The 20,296-nt window shown below is 43.0% G+C and overlaps 1 pseudogene; it reads right to left on the minus strand.

Annotated features, from left to right (window-relative positions):
• Nucleotides 1-20,296, minus strand: part of LOC118588691 — a 64,541-nt pseudogene that overhangs the window by 21,644 nt on the left and 22,601 nt on the right.

The following is a 20,296-nucleotide window of genomic DNA, read 5'->3' on the forward strand; positions in this document are numbered from 1 at the left end:
AGCTCAGTTATATTGTAGAAAATTATATAGAAAAAAGGTTAATGGGTATACTCCAATTCTTTACTTCATGCTGTGTACAAAATCTAGGGTCTCGAGATTCCTAAATGTGGTGGTTTGAATGAATTGTGACCAAGAATCACAGCATTTGAATGCTTTGTCTTCAGTTGGTGGTACTATTTAAGAAAGCTTAGGAGGTATGGCTTTGTGTAAGGAAGTATGTTACAGGAGGAAGGGTTTAAGTTCCAAAGTCCAGAGACTCATACACCCCTTCTGCTTCCTGCTTGTGGTTCAAGAATAAACTCTCAGCTGGAGTTCCAGTCACATCTGTTCCCTCTGCCAGGATGGACCCTGATCCTTCTGGAATCATAAATCCAAATAAACTCTTCTATAAGTTGCCTTGGCCATGGTGTTTTATCACAGCAACAGAAAATTAACCAACACTAGGCAATCTCTCTATCAATGAGTTACATCCTTAGCCCTTAATATTTTGAGACAGTGTCAAAATATGTAGCCCAGGCTGGACTGGGACTTCTGACCTTCTTGACTCAGCTTTCTGAATTTGGGAAGAGAGGTGTGCACGACCAAGTTCAGTTAATCCAATTCTTAATGCTGTCCTCTCTGAGACATGGAATTCTGGAGGATACTAATTTATTTTGTTTGGATAATTGATATATCTTACTATTCTACAACAAGTATGTTTTTAATTAGGTCCTACTATTCATATAAAACGAGTCATTGAGACAACTTCCCAAATGTGTATAACACAGTTTGATCATCTCTGTGCCCTCTGACCCGTTTCTTTCTCCTCTTCATCCTCTTCCTGTTCTCTAACAGTTGCTCCACTACTTTTGAGTCATTTACTTTTCATGTGGGCTTTTGTTGTGTTGTCAAAGCCAGAACTCAAGGAGTCTCCCAGTTTTAGCCACCAGAATGATGGGATTTCAAATGTACGTCGGCCAAGTCCTGCTCAGCTTATCTGTGGAAAAGCTTCAATGTGTAGAAACAGAAGACCCAAAGTAAAAACATCTATTCCTCTGAGAAGCTCTCCCTTTCTGGTCCATTTGAGCGAACATTCTCTTCTCTGATACCTGGTGAGTGCCTGATCATTGTGAGAGTCACACCCCATGTAATTAGTGTACTTGACTGCCTTAGCTCCACTTTTTGACGTCCTCATGGAAGCAACTGTATTTTTCCTCCTGTAATTGATTGGTAGGGCCTGCCATGAATGAGTGCTTAATGAATATTGATGGTGTGAATCATCTAGAGGGGAGAGACATATCCTGATACCGAGTCACCAATACAGCACAGTGGAAGGGGAAGCGTACCTTGCTACTGGGATTGGTAAGAAATTAGGACGGCTTCAGGCTAAGTGCCAGGGTCTGAATGCCTTCACTGATACAAGCTGGTAGTGGAAACATAGTAATTCTTATACTTATGAATTCTGAGGTGATGGGTGAGACCTCATGACCAAGGTCACAGTCATGGGCAAGGAGGATGGTGCCTGCAGGAGCTGAATGAGCAGTTTCTCAGAGAGAAAGCATGGTAAGAGAGAGGACCAGTAATTGTGGGCCATTTGAACCTTGTGAATGGTGAAGATAATTTGAATCAGAGAAGGTGGATGATCCTCACTGAGGCATAGGAGAGATAAAGGCTCATAGCACCAACATATAGTCAGGCACACAGCGGCAAATAGAGAAAGGTGATTAGATTCAGCAGTTAGATGTCACTGGTAACCTGTATCCTGCTGCCCTGGAACCAGCTAAGAGTGCTGCTGGTGCTCAGAACATGTGTGCTGATGGGATCCACAGGGACGCTGGAGAGAGGGCTGTGTCTAGATACTCACAGAACCATCCTGGGGGCTGTCAGGGTTTGTCCATGCTGTTCACTCCCATTCAGCTGAAGCCTCTTTACATGGTGGCAGTACTTAATACAGAAAGTAACCACCATGAGCTCCAAGTCTGTCTGGACCACCAGGTGCTTCACATATGTCTGGAATGCTGGGTGTGTCATATCTGTCGGGTCACAGGCCTTTTCTTTTTGAAGATTGTGTATCACCTGTGCAAGGAGATCTTCATTCTGAATCTCATATAAACAATGAAACAACCCCAGAGAATAGAGATGCTGGTGCTGGGGCAATGCCCTGGCTTTATCCATCTTTTCCCATAGGGTTTCCAGGGACAAGTGGGTTGAAAAGATCTTTTCCATTTCATTCACCCCTTGTTTACTCAAAAGGCCAAACAGGAAACGTATGGTGGGTGCCTCAAACAGGTTTTGTCTTCCATACACTTCTATCAGTGTTTCCACAATTCTGTAGATTTCCGTATCATCACATTTCTTCTCACTATTCCCCAAGATGCAGGACATTGCTGCAAAGAACTCCTGGAGACACAAGTGGGCAAAACTGTATCTTGGAGAGCTGGGTTGCCTTTGAAGGACACCCATCTTCAGGAAAGGAACAATGACATCCTCAGATAACCCATGTTCCCAGAGATCTCTCTCACTGAACAGGGTCCTTCTTTTGCAGATCCCCTCAGCAGCCAGTGAGCAGAGACCTCTGAGATGGATTCCCAGGGCATGATCTGGAAGAGTCTGGAAAAGGTATTTCAGGCAGATGGCTGTGGTTGTCTGTGAGGTCAGTGAGAGGTCTCTGCCCTGTTCCATCTGCTGCTTTAGGCAAGTGCAGACCAGCCAGGATACCCAGGGCACCAGACACAGTGTTGAGAGCACGGGGTTTGAGTCAACCAATCTAAAAGCTTCCATTGATTTTCTTTCCTTTGAAAAATATTTGTTGAAATATTCCTTCCATCCAGACTCAGAGAAACCCAGGACTTCTACCCAACGTGGCTTCCCCAAGGAATGAATGATCTTCTGTAGAGCTGTGGTCCTAGCTGTGAGCAGCAAGGAAGTCCCAGGAAGTACAGATTTCCCCAGCAAACTGCCCAGCAGTCTGTGCACAGGCAGTGGCTGGTTCCAGTGCAGACAGAGCTCAGGATTCTGCTCCTCCAAGACCCATGCTGGCTCATCTATGCCATCCAGGATGAAGAGCAGTTTCTCAGGGTGAGACAGGATCTTCCTAATGGGAGCCTTAGGCACAGCCTGGTCTTTTGCTATGATCTCAGCCATACTCAGCTGCTTGCACTGGGCCAGTTCTCTGCAGCTGAAGTAGAAGACATGCTGGAAGCGATCCCTATAGAGCTGGCCTACCTCCCATGCTCTCCTCACCTGTCTGGCCAGTGTTGACTTCCCAATCCCCGCAGTCCCCTCTAATATGACTAGATGAGGCTCTTCCTGCATATCTGGGCTTGGATGACATAAGTCTTGGATCTCAATCAGATGTCCTCTCTCCTCTGCTACACCTTGATGCTAGCTTTCCCTGACCAAGGTCTCCTGGCTTCTTGGGCAAGATTTTTGTAGTAGTAGTAGCTGTGTGAAATTTTGGAGCAAACCCTCTGTTTCCAAGGACTTTGTTTGGTAAAGATTCTCTCTTCTTTCACTCGGATGTTCTTCTGAAATGATTCCTAAATAAAGGAGAGAAGGATGGAACATAACCGTACACAGTAGTTTATTCTTTCATTCCTTTCTTTCTTCCTTCTTTTCATTCTCCAATAACTGGATAAGTTTAGGCATCTGTCTAAGCTGTACAACAGACTGCCTGCTGGCACTGGGTCATTTTGAACAGTGCAGTGCAAAGAATGTGAGCTTAGAGTAGAAGATTCTAGTTCAAGTATTTATTTGATCTATGATAATGCTGTGTGACCTTCATCTATACACCAGATACTTATCAATGTCTTACTCTGTGCCAGAGCTGCTTTTGGTGCTGAGAATAAAGGGTGAGTTCACATGCACAGCTATGTCTCTGTTCAGTCTATGGTATGATCCAGTATCTCCACTGAGCTCAGTTTTCCCATCTGTAATTTGGGGGCTGTGGTCTATCTTTGTAGGAGGCCATGGAGTACTGGGAGATTACAAACAGTGGAATCAATGTCTGCTCCTGACAGATCACATTGGCCCCTACCTTTGCAGTCCTGACAACTTCATTTTATAAGTCCTAGGGTTCTTGGTCTGTGGGGATGGTCTTGGGATGCCTTAGAGTTTATGTTCAGGACATGGACTTGTTCCTGTCCCCAGGACTGGCAATCCTTGGTTATTTTGGACTGCCTTCCAGATATCATTGGTAACAACAAGCCTTGTTTGTGGATATTGTTTGGATGTCTTTTGTGCTCCTTGAAACTCATGTAGAAACTCAGTTGCCAGTGTACCAGTATGGGGAAGATGTTCTAGTGTGAAAGTTTGGAGACATGGCGGCATGGCCCTAATTAATTGATCAGTACTTTTCTTTTAGGAATGGGCAAACTTTTTTTTTTTTTTTTTTTAGCTCAGCAGTCATAGTCTCTACTTGGACTTCCTGACTCCTGAACTACAATTCAATATACATGTTCTAAACAAATATACAACAAAAACCAAAAACCACTCTGCATGGTGGTGTAGTCCTGTAATTCATCACCCAGAAGACAGAGGCAGGAGAATCAGGCGCTCAGTGCCTGCCAGCTTTTCCATATGGTGAGTTTGGAAACTTTATAACCTAAAGTCATCAATCTGTCAATCAATCAATCAATCTGTCAATCTATCAATCAATCAAACAAACAACAATTTTAACAAAAGTTACTCAGTCTGTGTTTTCTGTCCTACCAATGGAAAACACACTAACACACTTGCTCTTGATGTAACCTGCTCCACCATTCACCACAATCAATCTAAATGACCGCATAATGGCACACTAGATACCAATTTTATATGGTACATTTACAACTATTGTGAGCGATCAGGAAAATGGAAAGAGACCCTATTTGTAAAAGCCTTCTCTTACCTTCACTCTAAGCCTTCTCTCTGTGCCTTCTGTTCCCTGACCTAGCTCTTGCCAGCTATGAAGTCAGAACAGGATGAAACAATTCCTTTTGATTCAGCTAATAAGCCTCCACCTTGTAAACCAAAGCCAAAGCCAAAGCCCAGAGTTTCCTCTCTTCCAGTCCCTTCAGTTTCCCTTTCTCCCTCCTCAGAAACAGGTCCTCCACCAGGTCAACTCTTCTTGGCACCCACTTTCAATTCACCTAAGCCCCTAGTCATCCTGCTACTTGTTCCCACTCTACGCTGGGAACTCCTTTACCTCCTCTAAACCAGCCCCAGTTCTCCCTTTGCGAGAAGTTCCTGGCGTGGATGGGTTAGTCAGAGTGAATGTCCCCTTCTCATTATCTGAGTTCTCCCCAAATAGAAAAAAAGGATAGGGTCCTATACTGCCAATTCTTCTACTTTCATCAAAGAATTCCAGTACATTACCCAATCCTATGACCTTACCTTTCACGATATTTATATGATCCTTATCAATAATCTTCTTCCAGAAGAATGTAGGCAAGCCTGGGATCAGGCTAGGGCTCATGCAGATAAACTCCATCAAATAGATAACACCTACCCAGTGGAGGCTAGGGCAGTCCCAGACCAGGAACCGAGGTGGGATTACAATAACCCAGGAGAAATCCTAGCTAGGAATAGATTTGTAACTTGTCTCCTAGCTGGTTTCCACAGGGCTGCCCTTAAGGCCACAAATTATATAAAAGTTCAAAGGGTCATCCAGGAAAAAAACTGAAAACCCATCTGAATTCCTCAAATGCTTTACGAAGGCCCTCCCACAATGTACCAACTTGTATCCTGAGACCCCATATGGAAAACATCTCCTTAAGAAGTTAACCTTTGGGTCCCCCATTACTGTCCTTTCTCCTCACCATATGCCACACCTTTTAACATATAAGGACCTTCAAACATTACCTCCCTCTCAAGTTCTCTCCCTTTAGGTGGCATTGGCAGTGGACACAACACTGACTTTTCAACCATCTCCACCTCTTAACATTTCAAATCTTCTCTCCCAACAAGTCCTGGAATATCCCTCTCATCACACTCATGCATTGAGACCCTAGGAGAGTTGCTACCATATCCAATAAATACGCAGGAAAGAACATTATCTCAGGCCACTTATACATGGTATACAGATGGCAGCACCTTCCTATATGAAGGAGTACATGGAGTAGGATATGCAATCATCTCAGACACCATAGAGGTCAAAACACAAGCTCTTTTAGCCCATACCACATATCAGCAGGCTGATTTGATACTTCTAACCCATGCTTGTCAACTAGGAAAGAGACCCCCCCCCCACAAAAAAAACAAAACAAAACAAAAAAACTATATACAGACCAGCAGCCTGCCTCCGGTCTCAGAATATTGAGGCCTTTTCAACCTGTCAAGGCTCATGCCCCACCTTATCAGGTCATACCCTACCTCTGCTCCTTCTACTTCTTCCCACTCACTCATATTGCTATCAAACTCTACATTTGGAGATTTAAGGTTCAGGAGATGCCCAGCAGTTCAACCAGACCACTCATGTGGTAGGGTCTGGAGACTGCTGGAAACATAATGCACGTGCAGGAAAACAATCTGCTTGTTATGAAGAATGAGGAATCTTTTACATTCTGATTAAGGACCCATGGCATTCCAACTGAAAAATGGGAGTCATTGGGAAACTTTACTATAGCACCTATCAAATCTGCCCACCAGATATGCTCAAAATATAGAGGGCACACATTCCACTCTCTCAACTCCTAGCAATGGATAGAGTAGAAGTGGTCCAAGATCCTCAAAGACTCTTACATCCTTAATGTCACCCCTTTTTTGATCCCACCTCCTGGTCACAACATCTCTTGTTTTAGACCCTAACTATTGCATATCAGCTGTTGAATGATGCTTAGGCTATTTTGGTGAATGCTGGTTGTGTGCCCCCCCCCAAGGTCAAATGCTCACCCACCATTTGTGGCCTCACCCATTGTCCTGTTAGATTCTCTTACCTTACCATTTGTTAATTGCTCCAAGCCAAATGTCACTACTGCCCCTTATCTCTCTCACATTCCTCTCTTTGGTGTTACAGACTGCATTAACTCCTTAGGAATGCACTTTACTGGGTACTCTGGATTATGCAGACTGCAATAATACCATTACCCTTAGTACTATCACCCAGCCCATATGTCCAAACATTCATAATGCCTCTATTCTCTGTGGTACTCAGGTTTATCGCTGTTTATCTGCTAGGTTGTCTGGGACTTGTGCCCTGGTATTCCTGTTTCCTAAATTAGGGGTGGTACCTGGTGAAGAATCCTTGCCAGTTCCCATCGCTAAGTTCATTGCAGCAAGGCATGACAAACAATCCCTCTAAAATAATACCCTTTCTGGCAGCCCTGGGCATAACTGCAGGTATAGCCACTGCAACAGCAGGACTGACTATTTCCCTAGCTATTTACCATCAGCTTTCCTCACAATTCATCCAGGATTTCCAACAGGTAGCTCAGACTATCCTTACTCTTCTTACCATAGTACTGCAAAACTGGAGAGGATTAGATTTATTGACAGCAGAAAGAGGTGGTCTTTGTCTCTTTCTTGGGGAAGAATATTGCTTTTATGTCAATCAATCAGGGGTAGTGAAAGATAAGATCCAACAACTCCAAATGGATCTTCAAACTCAGAAGCAGCTTGATACCTCTACACAATGGGTCACTAATAGTCACATATGGAAATGGATGCTACCCTACTTATCCTCTCTTTTCTTAGCCCTACTAATTGCACCCTGCTTCATAAACCGCTCTACTAGTTTTCTTCAGCAACAGATGCAAAATATTTCTAACCAAACTCTGAGCCAGTTAATATTACAGAATTACCAGCCCCTATCGACAAAGCCAGAGATCTGCAGAACCTGGTTACATCCTGAGGAAGAAGATCAAGATTGTCCCAAGAAGCCTAATGCTCAAATTCAGCAGGAAGCAGTCTAATAATAACTTTGCCCCCTTTTTAGCCCCCAGCTGCTTATTACCCTTTTCAAACCTCAGCTGCTTATTACTCTTTCTAACCCTCAGGTACTAACTACCCTTTCTAACCCCTAGCTGCTTATTACTAAACAAAAAGGGGGAAATGTAGGGAAAAGGTGCTGGCTAAAGAAACCCACCCTGATCCTGGAGCCCAGAACTAGGGAAAGATGGCTCCAATAAGGGCAGAAAGAAACACAGTTTGGCTCAGTCAGATCAGAGCCATCTCTGCCCTTGGCCAACTGACTTGTGAAACCAACCAGTCACAGAGCAGGACAGTAGAACTCTGGGCCTGGGGTTTGACTTCATACCTGAAACATCCTGTGTAAACCACCCTGGCTGGTCAGTTAGAAAAGACTTTTCTCTCCACCCTGGTAGAGGCAGCTACTCTCCTGGACTCCTCTTTCCCAAATAAATCTCTTTCTCAAAAGAGTTTTGGGTGTGAAGATCTTCATTCATTGGCATAGAGAAGATCTTTTCAGAGATGTCCCCCAGTGGACAAAACAAGGGAGAGCTGCAAGAGCAGAGTGAGGAGGAGCTGAACAGAAGATATTTGCTGAGAGGTCCCCCAGTGGACAGAGCAAGAGAGACCTGAAAAGTAATACTTTTCTCTGGAGCTGGAAGAGATTGCTAAATTTCTACAGGGGTTTTCCCTTTTGCAGAGTGAAGAAAAAGAAGCAAAACCTTAGGCCAGAGAAGCAGAGCTCTGCTAGGAAGCCCCCTTAAAAGGGAACTGAACAAAGCTCAGCTGTAGTGGCTCTCCAAGAGAGGAGCAGGATTGCTATATCCTGTGGGGAGACCATCCCCCATCAGTTCCAGGCCTGACTTTCCTGAGAAGTCAGAAAATTTTTCCTTCCAAGGTTGGGCTGCTTCTTTGCAGTTCCAGCTGTCAGAGCTGTGCTGAACAGCTCTAGGTGTCCAGGAACACCTTCAAGGCAGAGCTGTTGTTCTGAGGAGCTCGAGGTGTCCAGGATACCTCGCCCTCTAGGACTGTGCTGTCTCCTTGCAGCTTCAGATGTCAGAACTGTCCTAAGCAGCTCAAGGTATTACCTGACTCACCAGGGAGTCAGGACACCTTTCCCAGAGTTGCAAAACTCACAATTTGGTGCCAAAATCTGGGACCAAACCCAAAGTTGTTCCAACTAATTTACTTACATTGTTGGTGCTGGTACCTGGGACCAAATCCACAAAGTTGCAACCAATTTACTTATATTTTTGGTGCCAAAACCTGGGACCAAACCCACAGAATTGCAACCAATTTACTTACCAATACATACATACATAGACACACACATACATACATGAATAAATTCATACATTCTCTTGAGTCCATTTAGTGCTGCTGTTATATGTTTAATGTTGACCTCTTGGGCTTTGATAACCTATGAGGGACTCACCTCTAGAGAAGACTGAGTCTCTCTCTCAGCATCAATTAATTGCCTGTAGTTTTTCATCTAGAGCTGGGACCATATGAGACATATTTGGAGTGTCTCTAGAGACCAGGAAACTATAATGAGCCCAATAGAGGGGTAGATTAAGGGGTCTTAACTTGTGTGGGCAGAGGCATAAAAATGGGGTTCAAGGTTGAAGTGAGGATAAGGATTTTGTGACAGGGGAGAGGAGTGGGTGGATGGGTAAACCAAAACTAACTTTGTTTGAAAGATAATGTTAATACACACCACTTTGTAAGCTAATCAAAAATATAATTTAAATAAATGAGAAATGGGTGCACTGTGCTTTCCTCAGAAGACATGAGTTATTAAAGGGAAACCCCAGTGCCAAGCATGGAGTACCTCCCTGAGAGTTACTGGTCAGGGAGGATGCAGAGACTCCAAAACCAGCAAAGCCTGTTGCTGTTTCTCTTGGTGGTCTACCAGAACTAGAGTTAAGACCCTGTTGCTGAAGACACAACATACTTTTGTTACAGGATGTAGGGAAACCAAGTTGGAACAGACATTCAGCTTCTTCCATCCTGGCTAGCTTTCATAGTACTAGGTGTTATGAGGCCACTGGGGGAGAAAATTATAAATGTTATTACCTGGTGGAACCCTGAATGCTGCAATAGTGACCTGCAGGGCAAGACACTCTCACTGGTGCAACATTTGCAGGAAGGTTATAGTGTAACCAATTGCTTTCTGATTAGATTTGAGGAATTTCTTTTTTCCTCTCTCTCCAACCCTTTTGTTTTTTTGAGACAGGGTTTCTCTGAGTAATAGTCATGGATGTCTTGGAACTAACTTGTAAGCCATGCTGGCTTAGAACTGACAAATATCCACCTGACTCTGCCTCCAGAGTGAGGGCTGGGATTAAAGGTATTATCATACCCAGCTGATTTGAGGAATTTCTGATGAGATTTGGATTTCCAGGGAGGTAATTAATGCCTGGTCCTTTAAAACTGCTTGCTAGGTATACTGATCTCTTTCAAGATAGTATTTGCCCTTCCCAACTCAACAGTCCCATAGAAAGGTTCTTCACTGAGAATTACCTAGATGAACCCTAGGACCAAAGATTTAGTTGAATAATTATAAACCTCATAGAATTAAGGAGTCTAAAGAAGTAAAAAACAACTACCTCAATGAACTTAAAGAGAATGAACTCAAAGAGTTTAATTGTCTGGTTCTTGTGCAAGAAAACACAAACACAAGCCTGAATGAAACAAAATGACAATTGGAATTGGAAAATTGAATTCAACGAAGAGATAGAAATAGTGAAGAGAACTCAAGCTGATATGAAGATGAAAGTGAAAAATCTCTAAAACTTGATTAGGAAACTCAAAGGAAGGTTTTAGAAGTAGAATGGATCAAGTGGAAGATAGAATACCAAGACTCAAAGATAAAGTAGAAGACTTAGACAATATAAGCAAAGAGTATTCCAAAAATTTTAAAAATGGGTGAACATGTAGAAACTAATGGATATTATCAAAAGACCAAAATCTATTATAGGCACAGATGAAAGAGAAGATGAAGGTCAATACACATAGATCTTCAACAAGACTATAGAAGAAAACTTCCCCATTTCAGGAAAGATAAACCTATGCAGATATAAGAAGCATACAAAATACCAAATAGGAAGGACTAGAAAAAAAAAAAAAAAAAAAACTTCCCATGACATATTATAGTTAGAACACTAAATGTACAGAACAAAGAGAGTGTAGTGAAAGCTAGAAGAGAAAAAAAAAAAAACCCAACACAAACCACATATAAAGGCAAAAACTTCAGAATAACAGCTGATTGTTTCATGAAATCTTTGAAATCCAGAAGGTCCTGGAGCAATATACTCCTTATATTTGAGACCATGGATGACTTTGACACCCTGTTATAGTCGAAGGAAAATAAAAAACTTTCCATGATACGAACAGGCTAATAGAATTCATATCTGCCAGGCCAGTTCTTCAGTGAATACTGAAATGAATACTTCTAGTGAAGAGAGGAACAAGCAGAGCTAAGAGATGGTGGAAGGAAAACAAATAATCACTGAAACACAAATGTGACTAAGAGCACAACAACAAAATTACTATAATCAACACACACACTTTTCAACAGTAACTTTAAATATTAATGACAAAGTTCTCTAATAAAAGGCTGGCTAAAAATGGTTAAGAAATGAAATCTGGATTGTAGGAGCCAAAGGGGTCAAAGACACAATAAGAATATGGTACACAGAATCAACTAATCAGGACTCATAGGGGCTCACAGAGACTTAAGCAACATCAAGGTCCCTGCATGGGTCTGAGCCAAGTGCTCTGCATATGTTATTGCTGTGTATCTTGGTGTTCTTGTGGGACTCCTAGCAGTGGGATTGGGGGTGTCTCTGACTCTTTTGCCTGCTATTGGGACCTTTTTCCTCCTATTGGGTTGCCACAATCAGCTGTAATATAAGGTTTGTGCCTTGTCTTATTGTAACATGTTAGGCCATGTTCAGTTGAAAACCCTGGGAGGCCTGCTCTTTTCTAAAGGGAAACAGAGGAGGAGTCAATCTGGGGAAGGAAGAGGGAGGGAGGGAAAATTGCTATTGGGATTTTTAGTAGAGAGATGAGTTCATGGATATGATGCTACTCATTACTGAATAATGAATAAGTCAAAGAAGAAATCAAGAAAGAAATAAGAAAAATTCTGTAACTAAATAAAAATGAAACAAACAAAATTTAAAAAAAAAAAACAACAGAACAAAACCCTTGGGATGAGTTAAAAGTTCTACAAGGGATATTTATAGGTCCAAGTATCTACATTAAATATCAGAAAAAAAAAGAGATAAATGAATTAATTAAGAGACTCAAGAGTTTGAAAACACAAGAACCAACCAACCATAAATCCAGTAGATGGCAAATAATAATAATAATAATAATAATAATAATAATAATAATCAGGCAGAAGTCAACAAAGTAGAAACAGGGAAGACAATACAAAGAACCAATGACTCTAAGAGTCATTTCTTAGAGAAGATATAGAAGAGTGACAGACCTTTGGCTCAGCTAACCAAGAGAAGAGAAAAAGAGAGAGAGGACTCAAATGAACAGAATCAGAAATGAAAAGGAAAACATTACAACAGGCACCAAAAAATTCTAAATGGTATAAGAAAATAGTCTAAAACCTGTACTCTACTGAGCTGGAAAATCTAAAATAAATGAACAAAATTTTGGATTCATCCATACTCCAAAGTTAAACCAAGAAGAGATCAACAAGCTAAATAGACAAATAACAAATAGGAGATTGAAAGAGTAATAAAAAGCCTTCTGACCAAAATCAGTCAGGCAGAGATGGATTTACAACAAATTCTCCAGAAATCTCAAGCAAGATCTACAATAATCTTTCTAAAGTTATTTAAAACAAACAAAAAACCATCCTTGCCCTGGCCAGCGGGGTTTCAACAGGGCGACCCACCTGTGGGAACAAATGAAAGGACAGGGCGACACGAAAAGACAGACAGCAAGACAGTATTCTGATCAAGCCGCCAAACTTTATTTTCCTCCACATGGCTTATATAGCATAAGAGGGGAAGGGACAGGAAGGCATGCAGTACGTGGGAGACGTGCAGGTCATGCAACTGCAGGAAGTCTGCTAAGGTGACTGGTCAGGGGCCATTTGTTCTGTTGCTAGGCTACCTGACCATGGAATGCTTTCTACATTCGGTTGCCATGGCACCTGACTGTGGAATGTTCTTATCTTTGGGAGCCTCCGGTTAACAAACAGGTGTTACTGCTCTAAGGGAGGAGGGAGGGCGGTGGGTTTATGACTTGTTCTCTGGCTTAGTTAGTACTTTCCATGGTTCATGTTTGGTTCCTGAAATCTTGGTCCCTAACATCTCCCCCTTCTATACATATAGCAAAACAAAGAAAGGAGGCCCAAATATTTCGCCATTACGGGGGAGGGGTGACAGAGGTTCCATCCCTGATAAAAGTTCCATTGTTAATCGGTTGGTTCATGTAGGCATCCCCACATGTCCCGAAGGAAGCTGGAACGATGCAGTTTTTTACAGGGGACAGGTTTTAATCCGGGAGGGAAGAATATAGGGTCTGCATAACCGCCGTGCAATAGAGTATGTCATCCAAGGCACCCAGGATGGTGGAGCACTTTAGTCTCCCTGCCTTCTGCATTCCCAGCTGCACCCTCAATCCCCTAGGCAGTGGGCTCCAGCTCCCAGGCACAGGGTCTGTGCTGATATGGAGTCTGTATCTGGTTCATCAAGACCACGTTCATGGAGGTCTAGGCGATGGTAATGAACCTGAATTTGTTTTACCTGAAGTTCGGCCAGCTGACCATGCACAAATTGAGTTAGTGAGACAAATCCCAAGGGCCGAATGTCAAGACAAGAATGAGGCCAACCACGGGTCCCAGGAGGGATGGCAGGAGGGTGGTTAGCCAGGGAGATGTAGAGAACCAATTTTGGAACCAGCCTAGCTCTTGACCCCTCTCTTTTTTGCACTTCTCTAAGCCTTCACGGACCTTAGCCATGCTATCTCTCACTACTCCTGTGTGATCAGTATAGAAACAACACTCTTCCTTAAGAGTGGCACAGAGGCCTCCTTGCTGTAAAAAGAGGAGGTCTAGCCCTCGGCGGTTTTGGAGGACCACCTCTGAAAGGGAGGTGAGGAAGGATTCAAGGGTGGAAATCCCTCGCTCAAGCTGCGCTATATCTTCATCTATGGAAATTCTAAGCTCTGAATAATGTTGATTAGATAAGACCAGGGAGGCTATGCCCGTACCGGCCCCTGCAGTCCCCACCCCCAGGAGGACTGCTAAAGTGACTGCAGTCACAGGCTGCCTTTTTGAGAGATGGGGGAATGTGAGAGCAGGCGTCTATGCCAGAGTCTTCTCTTCCCATCTTCCGGAGAATTGATCTGGAGAATAATAGGTTAGCCTAGGGATAAGCTGAACCAATATGCAAAATAAGGGGTCAGAGGGATTATTTAAATGAAGAGAAATGCATGGTGTTAGGCCATCAGTACAGGCCCACCAAGTATCATTGGCAGGGAGAAGATATCCAGACTTAAGGGAAGTACTTAGGTTGTCTGTGACATTGCAGAGTGGTTGATAAACAGGGGGAATGATAGTGCCTTGGGTGACAAGGCAGCAGCCTGAGCCCATGACTGGGGAGAATGTAAGGCAAGATGTGGGTGGCTGTTGCCAGCGACAATCATGTGGGTCAGTGGTTAGGGAGAAATCTAAATCAACAGCCACTCCTTCATAAAATGGTGGGGCAGAATGATAGCAAAGCCAGCAGGAGTCAAACAAATCAGGCTTAGAGGTATTAAGTACCTGGTAGGTTTTTGGATAAGGGTAGTAATCATATCTTTGGTAGTTGGTGGGGGAGGTGGGAACATGGGAGAAAAACCCATGGATGTCTGAGATATATTGGTTGTAAGAAAATCATCGTTGCCGAGAAGAGGGTTGGGGCCAATGGCAACAGGATTAGGGGAATTAACAGGCTGTTTTAAAGTTTTATAATAAAGGTGATGCCTGTATCTCTTCCTTACTAATATAGGCAAAAGCCCTAAGTGAGGCTAGCCTCCCAGGCCGAATGAGCCTTCCCAGCCTCGGTGAAGGTAGCTTTTAGGGGGTAGCACCAGGAGGAACAATCAGGGGTGCCAATGGAATAATTACTGGTAACAGTAATAAAATCCCAAGAAGAAGATGGGTGCCAATAGGTATTGCCCATAGTTTCACATCCCCAGGACTTGCAAAAAAGCTCTCCAGTTCCCCCACATTTGTGGAGAAACTTGTGAGGCCGATGATGGCCAGGGCAGACATAAAAACAGAGGGTGGTGAGTTCAGCAGATTCACTTCACCACCAACCAGACACTGCGGCCACCACTGCTGCCTCCGCCACGCCGTTTCAACAGAGCACTCGGGCAGGCTTGTCTCTTTCTGCCCAGGGTAAGGAGCCACGGAGAGGTGCCGCACACTTTCATTCCTCTGCCCTCCCGGCTCTCTCCACCCTCCGCCTCTCACCGCACACACATGTACGGGCACATATACGCCACACCTGCCACAAACGACACACACACACACACACACACACACACACACACACACACACAAACACTGCACAACTCACACCCTGCCAGAGCTGCTGGCTGCCTTCTCTTTTTTCAGCATGTTTCATCAATCATCCCTTCTTGGGAAAACCAGTTACAACAATCCTCTAAGTGACTAAAGAATTTTATGAAGTCCTTTTTTACGAACCCTTATCTCTTGTGTCTGGAGGGCATCTTTAACGCCTTTTAGGAACAAGTCCTGAGAAGTTCCCTGTCCCAGGGTGAAGTCTATAGCTCAGACTAACCTCGTCCTTCCCCCTTGCCTCCGGATCACCAGGACGCCGAGTCAGGCGGTCTCGACGCTTCAGATCGCTTCAGATCTCCACCAGACGACTGGACTTTCCTGGAGAAGGACGTTCAACTCCCGACGAGGTGAGGGTCAAGCCGCATGTGGGGCGCCAGATGCCCCGGCCAGCAGGGTTTCAACAGGGCGACCTACCTGTGGGAGCGAATGAAAGGACAGGGCAACATGAAAAGATGGACAGCAAGACAATATTCTGATCAAGCCGCCAAATTTTATTTTCCTCCACATGGCTTATATAGCATAAGAGGGGAAGGGGCAGGAAGGCGGGAAGGGGAAGGGACGTGGAAGGTGTGCAGTACGTGGGAGACGTGCAGGTCATGCAACTGCAGGAAGTCTGCTAAGGTGACTGGTCAGGGGCCATTTGTTCTGTTGCTAGGCTACCTGACTATGGAATGCTTTCTACATTCAGTTGCCATGGCACCTGACTGTGGAATGTTCTTATCTTTGGGAGCCTCCAGTTAGCAAAAAGGTGTTACTGCTCTAAGGGAGGGGGGAGGGCGGTGGGTTTATGACTTGTTCTCTGGCTTAGCTAGTACTTTCCATGGTTCATGTTTGGTTCCTGAAATCTTGATCCCTAACGCATCCTCACAGAAACAGAAGCACTTCCAAACTTTTTTTATGAAGCCAGTATAACTCTCATACCAAAACCAGATACACACACACACACACACACACACACACACACACACACACAAAGTAGGATTTCAGCTGATTATGACAAAGCTAAAACCTGGAAGAAGCCAAGGGCATTTCCAGAGAAAATGGAAGACAAGACTCAAGGAAGTCTTGGTTATGTTGGCTTTTGAACACTAGCTGTTCCTGCAATGAATTTCTTGTGTGCTATCATAGCTTTTCCATTTAATTATTTTTCCAGGAACAGTATGTTTGATCATTCATTGGACACAACTTCCCCTATGCTATTGGAATATTTGGACAACCTTCCCCAACTGTGTTAACAACAGACGCAGTCAAGACCCCCCAGTTTCAGGTCTCTCTATAATTGTTGTCATTAGCAGTATTGAGCCAGAACCATCTCCATATGAACATATCTTATTTGAGATATTTTCTAGACTTTCTAAGAACAGACCATCTGTCAGAGAAGGTAAAGATTTACACTGACAACTGCCCAGGCCAGGCAGCAGTGCTATTAATCTTAACCCTCCCCTGTCCAAGTCTTATCTCCAATTCTAGATCTCCATTCAACAATAGTCTCAGAATTAAAGGGATTTTTTTTTTTAAACATACCAGGTACATCCAGCTATGACACAAGTTGCCTAGTAACTGAGAACACTTCTTCTGCCCTGCCAGAAAGTGGTGGCAGCTGAGATAAGCTAGGAAAGATACAGCTCCAAAGGAATAAAAGGCAGTTTTATTTTCACTCATGATTCACCGACTTATAGTCTTTGAATATCTCAACTAACCACTTCTAAGAATATAGTTTGAGCACATAAAATCCTTTTTGTTTGGATATTAACAGAATTAGCCCTTAGTTGATTCATTTCCCCATTAGTCACTTTACTTTTGGGTTGTAAATGATAGCTGACAACTACTGTTCTTCTGTGTGGATCTTAATATCCTTTTTGTTTGATCCTGAAAGGATTCAGGCCTGGTGACCTTGCCTTGGTGAGAGAATTGCTGCTTTGTATAGGTATATAAATAAAAACCTCAGAGACTTGGGAAACTAGAAGACAGAGACTTGAGAGAACTAGGAGAAGGAGATGGAGGATGGGGAAGATGCTGTGGGATAATACTTTTGTACACTGGTTTAATAAAATGCTGACTGGTCAGTAGTCAGGCAGGAAGTATAGGCAAGATAAGCAGACAAGGAGAATTCTGGGAAGAGAAAGGCTGAGTCGGGAGACGCTAGACTGCCAGTCCAGGGATCAGCATGTAATGGCACACAGGTAAAGCTACAGAACATATGGCAACATATAGAATAACAGAAATGGGCTGTATTTAAGTGTAAGAGCTAGTCAGGTGTAGGCCTGAGCTAATGGCCAAGCAGTTTTAATTAATGTAAGCCTTTATGTGTTTACATGAATCCAAGCAGCTGTGTGACTGGTGGGTGAGAGAAATTTGTCCTGACTGAGGGCAAGGCTGGGACACAAGAAAACTTCCAGCTACAGGAAGAACCAGATGAAGAAGAGTCAGATGGAAAAGAACTAGATGGGGAAGAACTAAAAGGGAGAATTAAGATAGAATTTAGAGAGTATAGAAGGAAAATATAAAGAGATATTAGGCAAGAAAGGAGCTAATAACAGGAGTGAAGCTGTGTAGATAGAATTTTGTCTTAGAAGAATAAAGTGAATGAACTAAAGAGTTTTGTGTATGTAGATTTATTAGAGTGAGAACCTGCCAGCACCCAACTACACTAAGAGATGAGTCTTTATCCTCATACCCAAACACCCCAGTTTCTAGGCTTTGGGCCCAGGGCCACAACCCTGCACCCCTACATCACCACCCATTGCAGTTCCAGTTTCAGGCCAGTTGGCAGGCAGACCTCCTGCACACAGGTCAGACTAACACCATCCCCCATCAAGACCCTGTAACCGAAGTTCTACCTCCCCAAATCCCACCCACCCTCTGAGACTGCAACTGGGCCCTGAGACAGAGCCTGCCACCACCTGACTGGACTAAGAGGCCAGTTGGCAGGCAGACCTCCTGCAGACAGGTTAGACTACCACCATCTACTATACGCTAAGACTGCAGCTACTCCCTAAGACAGAGTGCACTAGCACCAGTTGCACTAAGATCTGCTCCCTAAGACAAAAAGCCCATCAGCATTGACTAGACCAAGAGCTCCCACTGGATCGAGAGTATCAATCAGGCCAAGAGAGGCTCGCTCAGACATAGACACCACTTATACCAAGTGGAGAAAGAGATGGATAGATGCCAATGCAAAAATACAGTCAACAACATAAAAACCAATATGGCTCCATCAGAACCTACATCAGCAAGACCTTAACATCCCAACACAGAAGAAACAGAAGATATCTACCATAAAAATGACTTTAAGAAGACATTAGACATCTTAAAAGAGGAAATGAAAAATTCCCTTAAAGAAATCGAGGAAAAATCAAACAAAAAATGGGAAGAAATCAGTAAATCCCTTGAAAGCCAAGAGAAAGCAATTAAACAAATGAGGGAAACGGTTCAAGATTTCAAAACTGAAATGGAGTCAATAAAGAAGACACAAACTGAGGTAATGCTGGAAGTGGAAAATCTGAGTAAATGAACAGGAACTACAGATTCAACTATAGCCAACAGAATGCAAGAGATGGAAGAGGGGATCTCAGGCGTTGAAGATACAGTAGAGGAAATAGATTCATCAATCAAAGAAAACACTAAAGCCAACAAAGTCATGACCCAAAATTTCCAGGAAATTTGGGACACCATGAAAAGACCAAACCTAAGAATAACAGGGATAGAAGGAGAAGAATATCAACTCAAAAGGCACAGAAAATATATTCAGCAAAATCATAGAAGAAAACTTTCCCAACCTAAAGAAGGAAATGCCTATAAAAATACAAGAAGGTTACAGAACACCAAATAGACTGGATCCCTAAAAAAGTCCCCTTACCACATAATAATGAAACCACTAAACATACAGAATAAAGAAAAATTATTAAGAGCTGCAAAGGAAAAAAAGGCCAAGTAACATATAAAGGCAGACCCATAAGAATAACATCTAACTTCTCAATGAAGACTCTAAAACCCAGAAAGTTCCCCGACAGACGTTGTTATGGAGATACTAAGAGACCATGGATGCCAATCCAGAGTGTTATACCCAGCAAAACTCTCAATCAGCATAGATGGAGCAAACAAAATATTCCATGATAAAACCAGTTTTAAACAATATCTCTCCACAAATTCCAGCCTTACAGAAAGCACTAGAAGGAAAAAATCCAACCTAAGAAAGTTAGATACATCCATGAAAACACAGGCAATAGATAGTCCCATACCAACAAATACTAAAGAAGGGAAACATACAACACTACCACCAAAAAATAACAGGAAATAACAATAACTGGTCATTAATATCCATCAATATCAATGGTCTCAATTCACCTATAAAAAGACACAGGCTAACAGAATGGATACGAAAACAAGAACCATCCATTTGCTGCATATAAGAAACACACCTCAATTTCAAAGACAGACACCACCTCAGAATAAAAGGGTGGAAAAGACATTCCAATCAAATGGATTTAAGAAGCAAGCTGGTGTAGCTATCCTAATATCTAATAAAATAGACTTCAAACTAAAATCAACTGAAAGAGATCAGGAAGGACACTACATATTTATCACAGGGAAAATCTGACAAGACGAAGTCTCAATTCTGAATATTTATGCCCCAAATATAAGAGCACCAACATTTATAAAAGAAACATTACTAAAGCTTAAATCACACATCAAACCTCATACACTAGTAGTGGGACACTTCAACACCCCACTCTCACCAATGGACAGGTCTGCCAGACAGAAACTTAACAGAGAAATAAGGGAACTAACAGACATAATCACTCAAATAGACTTAATAGATATCTTCAGAATATT

Source organism: Onychomys torridus, chromosome 8 (assembly GCF_903995425.1).
Source record: "Onychomys torridus chromosome 8, mOncTor1.1, whole genome shotgun sequence".
Lineage (NCBI taxonomy): Eukaryota > Metazoa > Chordata > Mammalia > Rodentia > Cricetidae > Onychomys > Onychomys torridus.